The sequence below is a fragment of the Pan troglodytes genome, chromosome 11 (genome assembly GCF_028858775.2).
Source record: "Pan troglodytes isolate AG18354 chromosome 11, NHGRI_mPanTro3-v2.0_pri, whole genome shotgun sequence".
NCBI classification, from domain to species: domain Eukaryota; kingdom Metazoa; phylum Chordata; class Mammalia; order Primates; family Hominidae; genus Pan; species Pan troglodytes.
This window is the reverse complement of record NC_072409.2, coordinates 30,341,067-30,355,374: the sequence shown is the minus strand read 5'-3', so window position 1 is coordinate 30,355,374 and position 14,308 is coordinate 30,341,067. Positions and strand designations below refer to the sequence as shown.

Sequence of the window (14,308 nt, the reverse complement as noted above, 5' to 3'; positions counted from 1 at the left end):
TCACACACAAGAAACATTCCTGGATAATGATTTTTAGTTGCTGAAAATCAGCGCATTATTTAAAAGTGGCAAAAATTCAGGGCAATCTGAGGAAGAATTCAAAAGTGGTGGCTACATTTGCTGGCAGGTTTAGGTAGGACCCGCACACTTAAAACTCCCATGTTTTTTTTAGTGTATACGTCAAGAGGCCAAAACCTCTGATCATCAAAATAAGCAATTTTGTATATTACAGTGCACAGGACAACAGAGGGAAAGAGGCTCTCTTGGAGAGTGACTAAAAGGTCTTTTGCAAAAGATTTGTATTACTTTGAAGTGGAAGGACTGGAGCCCAGGGCCATGTGCTTCATTAACTTGACCCTTCCTTTTCTTTGGTTGCAGTAGCCTCATTGGGAGCTGTTTCTTCTACATGTTCTGCTGGCTTCTCCTCTACCTCTTCCTCCGCTTCTTGGGGATAGAGATCTGGATATTCCTGCCTGCCTTCCTGCATGGCTCAGAACTGATCTACACAGTCTGACCCCTTGACCTGCTCATGTTATGGTGGAAGCAGGAAAAGGCTGCCTTGAACTGTTCCCTGTAGGAGCCGTTGGCCATTCCCCCAAGGAAGAGGCAGTGCCAAAGTCTCTCATTTGGCAGCATCAATCCATGCTCCTCCTAGGGAGGGATCGTTGGGGTCATCAGCCACCAGCTCTGCATTGCTTGGAGTTTTGTAGTCTTCTTTGGTCACAAATATGATTCGATCCTTCTGTTCCTGTCAGCAGTAGGACATGGCTGCAGCCCAGCCCTTAGACCTCATAGAAGGAACAGTGGCTGTTGCAGCTTCACGTGATGACCTCCCTCTCCTCAGGCAGGGCAGGTGCCTCTGAGGCCTGTGCAGACCGGAGATAAATTACTTAATCTTCCTGGATCTCAATTTTTTTTGTCTGTGGAATGGATTAAATCATAGCCATTCCCTGGCAGAGTTATTGAGAGGACTGCACGAGGTAATGAAGGTGAAGCCTCCGGCCAAGAGTGAGTGTCCACACACCTTCACCCTCATTCCCTTTTGACTTGGCTCCTTCATGAGGCACTTTCTGTTATCAGTTAATGCAGAACCAATAAAGGACATGAGGACCCTTGACCATCAGTAAACTGATGCTCAAGGATCCCTTTCTTGCATCTCATTGACTCTTCGACAAATGAACCTTTTCCCTCTTGAACATCAGCTGATCATCTTTTGAAAGGCCCTGCCTCAATTCTGAAACTCTAATCTGTCTTAAAAGTAGCAGTGATGGGAGACATCCTTCATCTCTATGTGATCTTCAAGAGAATGTATCTAAAGTTTCTCCAATGAGTATGATGTTTGCAATAGATTTTTGATATGAAACCTTTATCCTTGGTTGCTGAAATTCATGTTTGTTTTTGTTTTCTCTTGTGATCAGAAGTAGACACTGAACATATCACATGATTTTCTTCACGTATCAGGTAATCATATGCAGTTTTCTTTTATATATTGATACAGATAAATTATTTTTATAGATTATCTGATGTTAAAACATACATTCATTCCCCCCAAAAACCTTACTTAAGTATAAGATATATTCTTAATTGGCTAGTGAACTTGTATTATTCAGATCAGGTAATCACCTATTGATTTTGGGGTATTTGATCTGTCGTGTTTTTAAAGAGAGGTGTTTAAAAATCTCTAAATATAATTGCTGCTATATGTGTTGCTTCTCACAGTTTTATAAATTATATATATGTATTTGGAGGCTACATTTTAGAGGCATATGTGCTCATGATGGGCCTTTCATCTTGCTCTGTTGGTTTAGAATATTTTTCTTTAAGATACTGTTTCCCTACAGTTTTCAAGACTGTTATTCCAGATTTCACTTGCTTCATATTGGCGTGATATTTCTTTTCTCATCATTAGATTTTGAAATTTTCTTGCATCCTTTTGATTTGTGTGTCTGTCGACCACACAATTTGTGTTTTTAAAGATCTCAGCTGAGACTCTGTCTTTTAATTGGTGAGCTTAACCATTTACATCTATTTTAATTACTGTAATATTACATTCTTGTGTGCTTTCTATTATGAAAGCTTTTGACAGTAAAATACAATTAAACTCAAATACAAAATTTGATTTATTCAATGCAAAACATCTGTTGTTTCTTTTTTCTCTTTCCCTTTTCCAGTTTACGTTGTTAATATCAATGTTTAAATATGCTAATAGTATTTTAAATGTATTACTATTTATGTCTTTCATAAAAACACAGGTTGTGCAGCATGTTCTCATGTTACTTTTATCTTTAATCCTACCCTCAGCCCCACCTCTGCTGTGACTTGTCTAAAATTAGAATTCTGTTTTTCTTATGTTTTCTTTAGTGCTTGTCTTTAAAAAAAAAAAAAAAAAAAGACAACTTTATTAAGTAACCTGATCACTCCTTTCTATACCTCTTCAAGTTCCCTCCTGTATTTATTTTTGTTTTTATCTGCTCATTTCATTTCTACCAGGAGTGTTTTCAAAGTGGAGTTTTGGGTAGTAAAACTTCTAAGTTTGCTTCATAGGGATGCACTTTTATTTGTGATTCCTACTCTACCTTGAAAAACTATTCAATGGGGCCGGGTGCGGTGGCTCATGCCTGTAGTCTCAGCACTTCGGGAGGCCAAGGTGGCCAGATCACGAGGTCAGGAGATCGAGACCATCCTGGCTAACATGGTGAAACCCCGTCTCTACTAAAAATACAAAAAATTAGCCAGGTGTTGTGGCAGGCACTTGTAGTCCCAGCTACTCGGGAGGCTGAGGCAGGAGAATGACCTGAACCTGGGAGGTGGAGCTTGCAGTGAGCCAAGATCACACCACTGCACTCCAGCCTGGGTGACAGAGCAAGATTCCGTCAAAAAAGAAAAAAAAAAAAAAAAAAAAAAACCATTCAATGGGATAATCTTCTGCCCCAGTCAGCTCTCATTGTTCACTTCCTCGTAGGTCAGAGTGCAACAGGCCCTTTGAAATCATAATCTCAATGCTGATATTTGAATGTGTCCACTCCCAGAAATGAATCACAGTGCCAGATTTGGGTTAGTGTCAAGCCTTCCCCCACTCTTATTTTGAGCTATTTGGCTTTGAAGCCAGCAATGGCATGAAGGGCATGGCTGGATTCTTCATTTCTCCATCTGTCCTCCACCTGGGGCACTCTGGCCTTCAATCCCCTTACTGGTCTCTGTTTTGATTTCCCTCAAGTTCTCAGGTTGTAGAGGAAGACAGAGGAGGGATAAATTCAGGTAAGTATTTTTGGAATGAATTTTATTCTAAGCTGATTCTGAGCTCTCTGGATCAGGCAAGATCCAGATGCCTACAAGCTCACTCTTTTTTTACTGGGCATTTTTGTGGGTTCTTTGAAGGGTCCCCCCTAGGCCCTTCTATCCTTCAGTTCCTGGACAGGAGTGGATGTACCACTATTCTAGCTGGTCTCTTTCAATTCTTTCCTCAGTCTTAGGATTGCAGAGATATCCATCTCCCCAACTACCACCACCACTTCCTTCCCTACCTCAAGATGACACTACTGAAGATGTGGAAAGATACACCTCCCTGCTCCCCCATAACCCATACCCACACACACACAAACACACACACAGGCTTTTCTCCTGCACATGGCCCACTACTGGGCCACAAAAAGTACCCACAAATCCCTTGTTCCAACAACCGGAGAAAGCAGAATGATAACAGCAAACATTCTCTCCTGGCTCTGCCCCAAGCTCTTAATCTCTCACTCCCTAGAATTCCCAGGCATGTGGGAAAATGTGGGACACCAATTTCTACATCAACCCACTGCAGGGAACAAAACTCGAAGCTCCGCAGTGGTCCTACTGAAGTCCCCCTCACTCGTCTGGAGTTGAAAAGAACTCAATGGAATAGTTCCCTCCAAAGAACTCCCTTCACAAAATCTGCCCTTTCCTCATTTAGTAAAGAAGTGCTGGAGGGCATTCAATAGACAAACAACAGCTTGAGTTTTTGGTGTCAACTTGCCTAGTTTCAAATACTTGTGTTATGGTCTTGGCTGAGTTATCTTCTCTATGCCTCAGTTTCATTATCTGTAAAATGTGGATAACATCAGGACTTAGCTACAAAATTGCTGTAAGGATTAAATAGGATAACGCATTGGAGAACACTTACAGACACACAGAAAGTGCCAGCTGTTATTCTTAAAACAAACTGCAAATCTCTGTATAAATAGTAGATTTATCATTATAACATAATGACCCAATAGGTTCCTCATGATTTTGGAATCAGAATTTATAAATTTTCCTGACTTCATGAGCTTAAGTATGCATAAGCTTGAATCAGCTTGAAGGAAACCCCTAGATAATTTTTATCATTATTTCCATATAATCTGCTGACAAATTACAAATGGTTTTCAAAATTGCAAACTGCAGTGATAACATTTTTACAGAAAATAAATAGAGCTGCTACTTCCTTACTGTCTGGTGTGATCATCCATTTATCTCCCTGGCTGCTGGGAACATTGATGACAGGGGCTTGAGATATCCTTTCTTCCTTTTGAGACTGACAAATACAAATTTATCAAAATTCAGTTGAAATGTCATCTTTGGTTTGGTGAAAGCTGACTTAACCAACTCCTCCAAACACAATTGTTTTCTTCCCTTCTCTACATTCTGATATGATTTTGTACAGTTCCCCCTTCTTATCTAACTCTAGCGTGTCTGGTTTCTGACTGTCTATGGCCCCTTGGATTGAACTTCTGTCCTTACTCTTAAATATGACTTTGACTCTAGGTACTGTTCCTCACACACCCATTTCATCCACACTTGATGGTAATGTGACCATAAATGCTGGTTCATCTCCCTTTCCCCCCATGATAATTTGATTTTGGCTCTCAGACCCTTCATTTATATCTGATACCCCAGGGGTCTCCTAATCTGGAAGTTTAGAAATGAAAGATAAGTGTAATTAGAAGCTAAGAGAGCATAGGGAAAGCAATTCTTACATCTGGGGGTGGAGAGGGTTGGGAAGAAGGGAAGGGAAGGGGTCTAAAATATGTTTCTGGGAGGCATTGTTTTCCAGGTGGAGGTGTCCAAGTGTAAACTTACGTAAGCTAGACAAAACAGCCTTGGCAAGGCAGAGAGACATGGAGAAGGTTGCTGTGACAGCCACATGAGGAGAGTTGATGTGTGGAAGTATGGAATGGGAGCCCCAGGGAGAATGATGGAAGGTAACACTAGGCAGAGGGCATGAAGTCAACGAATGCTCGTAAGGAGTTGGTTTTGTTATTTAGGCTTTGTGGAGACATCCAAGATTGTTAAATGGGGAGGGGGTGGTGAAAAGATAGAACCTCTATTTCAAAAAATATCACTCTGACTACCCTGAGGTTGGCTTGGAGGGAGTATGCAATAGCATCAGCCTGGAAGAGCCAGTCCTTCCATCTGTCACAGCACAGTGGATGTCTATCATCCCATTAACAGCCATTCATTATTTTATGGCTGAGGAGTGTCTCCAAGAAGTCAGATACAACAAGGAGAATTATTTGCATGGTGTGTGTATGTTGGGGAGTAGGGGACTCAGAAGGGTGCAGAGAAGAATGCACAGGATGTTTAATCCTGATAAATACAGGAGAATGAAGTCTGTGGGCTTCACTCTGGAAGAAAAGATGCTTATGAGGATATTGCTGAGAAGCAAAATTATATGTATACACCATAGGCAGAGCAGAGAGACAGGAGAGAAGGAATCCAGAGAGATCAGAAGATCTTATCCTGGACTTTGTGCTACGAGAAGGAGGAACTGTGCTTGGTTGGTCTGTTTGCTTGTTCTGATTTTGGCATTTCTCTGGGCCCTGTTTCTGCTGCTTTGCAGAGAGGAAGGTAGTCACTGGCAGATACACCTCTCCTTCTGACTGGAATCCTCTGTTCTTGGTTGAAGGCCACAGTTGAAATCTAGCCTCTTCTGCCCTGTGCTGGATAAGATGGCAAGGGGGTAAGAGCTTGCTTAGCAGCTTGAATGGAGAACTGAATGCTGACTTTCTCAATTTTTTACTTGTTCTTGTGGCCCAGGGCCTTTAAGAGACTGGTATGGAGGGGGACTCTGGATATGGAGTTCAATTGACTAATACTCTTGTTTTGTTTCCAAGTTCAGAAATATGCACAACCATGTCCTGATCTTAAGAATTGTAAATTCATTCTCTGGTCTCCAGAGCAAAGGAGTTACCAGAAAGCATTCCATCACTATGAAATCCTAATTGTGGCCCCAGGTCATTAGATTTCATAAATCAGTGTGCCTGAGTAATGGCTTAAGAGACTTTATTTTCAGGACAACTGATGCGATGATGAGAAAAGCTCCTAATGACTGATATATCATGGCAGTATCTTAATTACCATAGAATTCATAGGCAGCACCTGATAGCTCTACAGATGATTTGATTAGAAACCACATTTTAAAATCTCTTCTCAATGAGTCAGTGACAGCATCCTTTGGGAGCCAAGTCTTAGTGTAAGGTCTCATGCACAAAAAAATCTCAGTGTTGAAGATAAACAAAACTCTGTTAAAACCACAGCTTTCAATATCTAGTCTTAAGAAAATGGTCACATTTTCTGGACTAAAAGCTTCCAGGCTAAGGAGAAGCTGAAATTAAAATGCTATTTTAGCTGCATTTTTTTGTTATTCATCCATCACTGTAGCTAGAGGTCATGGAAATCCCATGGCACGGTATATGAGGTCCCATACCACATGACACCAACCTATTCATTCACGTATATATTTAGCAACAAATAGCTACTGGGCCCCTGGAACAGCTACGTGCCAGGTGCTTTACTGGATGTTAAAGCAGTAACAATGGTGAGCAAAAACAAATATAGTACCTTGCCTTCTTAAGCTCACAACTTTTTTAGAGCAGCTATACCTCATCAGTAAATTACCCAAATAAATATAAAAGAGCAGATATTGGTGCAGTGAAACAGATAACTTGTGAAATTGACATATATTGATCAGAGAAACCTGGCTTTCTGAAAAAAATAATTATTGGGCTGACACCCAGAAGAAGAGTGGGGAATAGTTGTTTAGTGAGGGATGGTTAGGGCAAGGGTTGGGTAGCAGGAAGTGAAGGTGGGGACTGCATTTGGGGCACAGGGAAAAAGGCACAAAGGGCCTGGGGCAGAATGGAACTGGAAAACAGTCGTGTGGTTGGAGAGCCATGGGAGTATATGTTAATATATAAAAAAGTAACTTCTTATTAACAACCGTGGGTGCTATGCAGGCAGATAAATAATTCAGACAATAAATGTTAAAAGAGAAAAAGAGCTGGAATAGTTTCAAAGAGTATCGAGTGGGCTGGAACCTGGCTTGAAAGGAATCCATAAGGGGGTGTGGAGTGGGAGGTAGGTGGCATTTAACTGAGGCTCGAGGTTTTAGAAAGGGCCCTGGGGAGAGGTGGGGTGTGAATTGAGAACCGAAAGGCTGGGAACTAGTCATGAAAATTGGTCAGAGGAGAGTGAAATAAAACGGTGCCGCTCAGGATGGCTGGGGTGAGGTACATGGTGAGGGCCGGTACAGAAGAAGAGGCTGGGGAAGTAGGTGCAGGCCAGGTAATGAGAGGCCTTGAAGGTCAGCAAAGGACTTGCAGCCTGGAGAGAGCCAAAGAATGAGAGAATGGTAGGCATTAGGAAGTGTTGAACCAATGGGGAGCTGGAGTGGATTAAACACAGTCAATCCCATTTATACCAGTCACAGCAGATTGGCATAAAACCTATACCAATAAAGGCTATTGAATAAAACCTATCTGCACATCTCTAGCTTCTCCCCTTGAACTGGAAAGTGGTGTTTGTGAGAATGAATGGACAAAGCATATTTTACCTGGAAAGGGGGAAGGAGAGGTGTGAGTGTGTATGCATGTACGTGTGCTTGGGTGTAGAGTACAGGGTGTAGAGCCTGAGAAATGTTTTCAAGTATGTGACAACCTCTGGATCTGGGATGAATATGCCCTTTGAAATCCCTTCAATGGCTACTAGAATGGAAACTAAACTCCCCCAAGAGTTCAAGTCTTTTATTCCCAGCTTTCTAGATGCCTTTCTCACACGCACATCTTCTCACTTGTCACTCCAGTCAAAGTAGGTCACCTGGCATCTCACTTCCTCATATGGCTTTCCTCACCTGGATTGTTTTCTCTCAGACCCCACCCATCTAGCTATCCAAATCCTTCCAAGTACTGCCTGAAATATTGCTTCCAGAAACCCTCCAGATCTCCTACCGGAAGGCTCCCCTGTTCTTCTGAACCCATATGGTATTTGTACCCCCTTGTGTCTTATATATGGGGGAGAGTGTCTGAATCACAGGCCCTGATACAGATTTAACAGATATTCGGTATATATATTCAAATGAATGATCTTGAATAAATCAACAGATATTAGCATTTGTGTTCCTCTTTTCTTTTTACTTGGAGTAAGGTCCCAGGAGATGTCTTACTCCTCTCTGTAGCCTTCACAGTACAAGACAATAAAAAACACACAAAGAGGTTTAGATGCTGTGCTTTTTGCATGGTTTAAATTAATGAATCAATAATTCAGACTCAACTAAAAGCAAATTTGATGACATCATTCAGTGGTTCTCAATTTTGGATGGAATTGTTCCCCTGGAGGTGCGTGTTTGGGAATGTGTAGAGCATTTCTGGCTGACTTAGTTGCAGGTGGGGGTACTACTTGCATTTAGTAGCAGGGATCAAGAATGATAAAAACCCTGCAACCCAAGGCAGAGTCCAGCACAACAAAAAAGTTATTCCACCTGCACCATTAAAGAAGAACTGCCTGCTCTAAATGATATTGAGAGAATAGAAAATGTTTTGAACAAAATTGTAGACACTTCTCTGGGGAAATTAAAAGAGAACAAGAGAATGTTGTCCTGATGGCCTCTCTCAACCCTGCCCAGCGCTGACATACTAAACTCCTGGGGAAGGTAAAATTCAGGCCAAATGATCCAGACACAGGAGACCCACCCCTTTGGTTCCTGCAGGGCAGCCTCAGCGTTCCCTGCTCCCATCAGAAAGGTCTTAGGGCCGAACTGCGCTCCCTCTGGCCAGGAGAGAGGCTGTCCCTCTGCATGTATTTTACTCTCAGGGTAACAACTCAGAGAAAATGTGGACATTTGCATTGGCACTCAGATGCTGTCATAAGGCCTGCCATCAGCCTGTCCTAGAGTTTTTTTCTTTTTCTTTTCTTTGAACTAAGTAAACAGCAGGAGTCAGCTATAGGAAGCAAGCTATGAGGGGTGGAGGAGATTTGAGGTGGTGTCAAGGATAAGGGTGACAGGATGTCTGAAAGGAGAAGTGACAAACTTGGCTGACTTTGGAGCCCCTTCCCAAATCACCAGGCTAAAACTGACCACTGCCTCTCTTACATTATATATAGAGTTTCATATAAATATATATGAATACAAGTATTATATTTATGAGATTATATATAAATACAAGTATTATATTTACAAGATTATAAATATAATACATTTACTAATATAAAAATATATAGTTATAGTCTCAATCACAAATAATTTCATGACAATGTATTTTGATATACAATATTATAATATCAGTACATTATTAGTGTATTAATTTAACAACACATTAATGTATTAATACGTTAATATATTAACATATTAATATATATTATAATTGTTATATTAATGTTTATTATGATGAATAATTTTGTGATTCCTGCTAATCTTGGAGCTTCCGGAGAATACTGAAAATATTTTATTTATTCCTGTATTCCCAGTACCTAGGAGAACACCTGTCCACTTCCTCCATTCATATACATTTCTGTTTTACTCCAAAGTACATATGATTTTACAATTATGCTTTTGCCACAATTTATAGCACAAAATCTTGACAGCAGTGACTATACTGTACTCCCTTCTGTGTCCCCTGAATCAGAGTTCCATATATCCAAGAAATGTTCAGCAAATTTTGGTTGAATCAAATCAAACTGAAGACGTGAGAATAAACAGCATTGAAATCTCTAGTCTGAATGATCAGATGCACGATAGTACCAAAGAAAAATATATATATTTAAGAAAAAGAACTATGTGAGCTAAAGGAATAAAGGGGTTCTAACATATTACAGGAAATTAATTAAACACCCTGGAAGGGAGTGAGTTTTTTGACAAAAGGAAATGCTTAGGCAGAGGGGGCAATTTTGACAGAAGAGATTTAGAGACTTAACCATCGATTTGTAGCAAATGGACTAGTTCCAGAACTTTGGGAGGCCGAGGCGGGTGGATCACGAGGTCAGGAGATTAAGACCATCCTGGGTAACAGGGTGAAACCCCGTCTCTACTAAAAAAAATACACACAAAAAAAAATATTAGTCAGGCATGGTGGCAGGCACCCGTAGTCCCAGCTACTCAGGAGGCTGAGGCAGGAGAATGGTGTGAACCCGGGAGGCGGAGCTTGCAGTGAGCCGAGATCCGACTGCACTCCAGCCTGGGCAACAGAGCGAGACTCCATCTCAAAAAAAAAAAAAAAAAAAAGAAAGACAGTAGACTAGTTGTCCAGGGCCATTGATTGGAAACATCCCAGAAGCAAATGGAAAAGGAAATGTTCAGAATGTAGATTCAGTCACAGTCTTAAGAATACCCTGTTGATAGGTACAGCAAACCACTATGGCAAACGTTATCCTATGCAACAAACCTGCACATCCTGCACATGTGCCTGGAACTTAAAATAAATTAAATTAACAAAAGAATATCCTGCCTTGATAGGCTGGTCCAGAATGATGCGCTGAAGAAGGCACTAGGAATACAGAGAGAAATAAAATACATTACCTACCTTCAAATTATTCCTAAAGCTATCTGTTTCTCATGGTTTTATAAGCCAAGATATTCTATTTGAACTCTTTCAAGTTAGACTTTTACAATCTAAAATTAAGGAAATCTGGGTTAATGTAAACATTTACCATTGTTTTTCTCAACGTATCATTTTTTTAAAAAGGCTTTTGATTTCTTGAATGAAATATAAAGAAAACCCATTGTCTTGAAGAGAAGGTTCATTAAATATTATCTCCTTTTCTCTTCTCTTTAACTAAGTACTTAGAGGCCTGGCAATTCCCAGGTATGTTTGAGCAAGTTGATTGGTCTCAATCAGTGGATTAGAAATTAGGCTTTTAAAAATACATAGAGATTATTGATTGTCTAGGATGTTTGTTCTCAATTAACAAGGAGCAAGAAGACCTGAGGAGAGAAAGACCAGTGAGGAATCTTTCTTCTCTCCTTGCACTAATGGCCCTGTTCTGCCTCTTTGAGACGATCGTTAAAACTTCACACAGCTTATCTTTGTTTCTTACTCTGAGTGAAGGGAGGAGTCTGTGGGCATATAAACCAGACAGTCCTTTCGTTACTCTACAGCCAGAATGATAATAGCATTGCTTAACCGGTTCGTATCTCTGAGTTTCATTGTCTGTCTCTCTTAGGATTTAAATTAGTTTTGGCAGTAGCATCTCTTTCTTGACAAACACTGTAAACATCATAACCATCTTCTGCAGTCATGATAATACTAACTCCTCATTGCCTGATGACAATAGTAATCATAATCATGATTTAGGCATAAATGTGCTTTCCATGGAATGTATCAACTTGCTATCTTCAGTAGATTTCTATGGCCCCTTCAGAATTTTGTGTCTCAGTGAATGTGTTTACAGTGATGCTTATGAAAAAGAGTTCACCAATTCCAGCCCCAAATAGTTACATTTCTGTCTGATTATTCACATTTTTTCTGTCTTCTAGGAAAGTGCATAGTCAGATTTATCTTGTTTGCTCTTCTGGAAGCCAAATTTAGGAGAATATGTATTTGAAAGATATCTGATCAAATGCTGGGTCATCTAAAATACATTGTCAGAGACATCTGAGTTTTGGCTTTAGCTGGAAGTTCTTCACATTGGTCTGTCTTCCCACACAAAGACAAGTTAAAAATGGGCCTGATCATTTAGGCTGACAAATATAATGGCCTGAAAAATAGCACTTACTCTATTCCAAATATTGTACCAAGACTATTGTAAACATCATCATGCTTTCCCCCACAACGACTATGTCCATTTTATAGATGATGCTGTTGAGGCTCTGAGAGATGAACTGCCCAAGGCAGCTGCTAATTATGGAGCCAGGATTTGAAGTCTAGAGTCTACTCTCTTCATTTAACAGAATGAGTTCTCCCTGATTCTGCACTTGGTACATTCGTCTAGCAGAGTCAGTCTCACAATGGACTTTCATTGTTTACTTAAGCTTTGCCTCCTCTACCAGGTTTGCTAATTTCTTGACCATCAGTGGGGACTCAGTAAATATTTGTGCAAAAATGGAACGAATGCATGAAGGAAAAAATGAGTATATGAATGCAAGACAAAACACATAAAATAAATGGATATTTTTTTCCTAGATTCTTCTGTGACTCTTTCCTTAGACTTTTTCTGATTTGCCTCTCCTTAGATGTAATGGATACTATGCATCATCATTTATACAATTTAGTGAACCTTTACAGAATGGAATTCTGTGCAAGTCCTTTTGATGCAAAACTAACTTAGGCCAAACCCTGCTCCAAAATGCTTATTATGTAGAGAGACAGGCAGGAACATAATCATCCAACTACAGTTGGTATGTGGCAAACAGAGGTTTGTGTGAAATATCCATCTGAGCAGGACTGAGGATCTGAAGATCTCACAGGGCAGGTAGTGCTTGAATTAGGCCCTGAAGGATGAGTGGATTTCAGAAAATTAGTGCTTCACCACCAGAGGATTTCCTTCTTTCTTTCTCTAGGGGTTCGACAAGGAAGGGGTTAAGAGAGGCCATGGCAATAAGAACTGTTTATGGCATACAAGTTAAGCCAGAGTGACATGACTCAAGTACATATGGAGGCCCTATATTCTGGGGTATGAATAAACTGCCCACAGCACCATGACTGTCTCTGAGAGCATCTTTTTATTTCTAGGAGAAACAATCCACATTCTTTATTACAGTGTCTTCGGCAACTTCTCCTGCAGGGTATAGCCCTTCCTCCTGTCAACTCTTAATAGAAGTGATTTGTTTACATTTAGCAGGAAGGGAGGAGACAAGGAACTGCATCTTATCATCCAGTCTGCCCCTGCCTTTCAGAGGTATCCACTGCCATGTTATAACCATGGAACCCAGACACTCAGAGCAAAACAGACACCTTGGCTGGCCATATAATCTTCCTCTCCCAAACTCCATTCATCCTGGGTGGAAAATGGGCCAAGTGAGATACTCATCTGGTTAAGACCCAATGGCATGACAAAGCGAGGCAAGCAGGGGCAGGGAGACTGCAGGGAGCTCTAGGTGCTTGGGAGTTTGTCCACATGCCTAGAACCAACCAAGAAGCTTGGGGATTGGGGCTTCAAGCCAAAGGGTACTGATGACAAAAGATGAGATTAATGTCTTCCTGGACTCCTGTCACATTCCAATTGGAAAACTGCATTGATGACTATGGTGTTTGGTCTCTTGCTGTCTCACGAGCTGCAAGATGGTCTTGATTTCTTCCGGCATAGTGACAGTCCATGCTGTAATGCTGGTCTTCATCATCTCTTGCCTTGAGTGTGACATTAACCTCCTCAGTGTTTTTCCTGCTCCTGCTTTTATCCACCCCAAACCCATTCTCCACATTATTAAAAAAAAATTATCCATCATCTTCCTTTTAAAATCCATCACTCTCTTTACATCATATGCAGAAGCACTGTCCACAGAAATTTCTACAATGATGGAAATGCTCTTCATCTACTCCAGTATGGCAGCCACTAGCCACAAGTGTATACTGAGCTTTGAAATATAGTTCATGCAACTGAGAAACTGAAACTTTAATTGAGATTACTTTCAATTACTTTATATTTTAAAAATCACACATGTCTAATGACTACCCTATTAGATATTGTAAATCTACAGGATGGTGTCCAAGCCCTTGACCATCAGTGGGGACTCAGGAAATATTTGTGCAACAATGGAATGAATGCATGAAGGAAAGAATGAATATATGAATGCAAGACAAAACACATAAAATAAATGGATATTTTCTTTCCTAGATTCTTCTGTGACTCTTTCCTAGACTTTTACAATCTAAAATCAAGGAAATCTGGGTTAATGTAAACATTTACCATTGTTTTTCTCAGCATATCATTTTTTTTTTTACCCTGGCACTGAAAGCTCTTTATGATCTAGTCCCTATTTACATTATTTGTTTTATTTCCTATCTGGTTTTTCCACAAATAAGCTAAACTCTTTTTTTTAAACCTCTATGCCTTTGTGTCAGGTGCTCTAGATTTCAAGATTTCAAGATGGAGA

General features: G+C 40.4%; 1 pseudogene; it reads right to left on the bottom strand.

The window, feature by feature from the left end:
- Positions 1-346: 346 nt before the first annotated feature.
- On the bottom strand, positions 347-766 carry LOC100612688 (mitochondrial intermembrane space import and assembly protein 40-like; annotated as a pseudogene).
- Between the last annotated feature and the right edge of the window lie 13,542 nt (positions 767-14,308).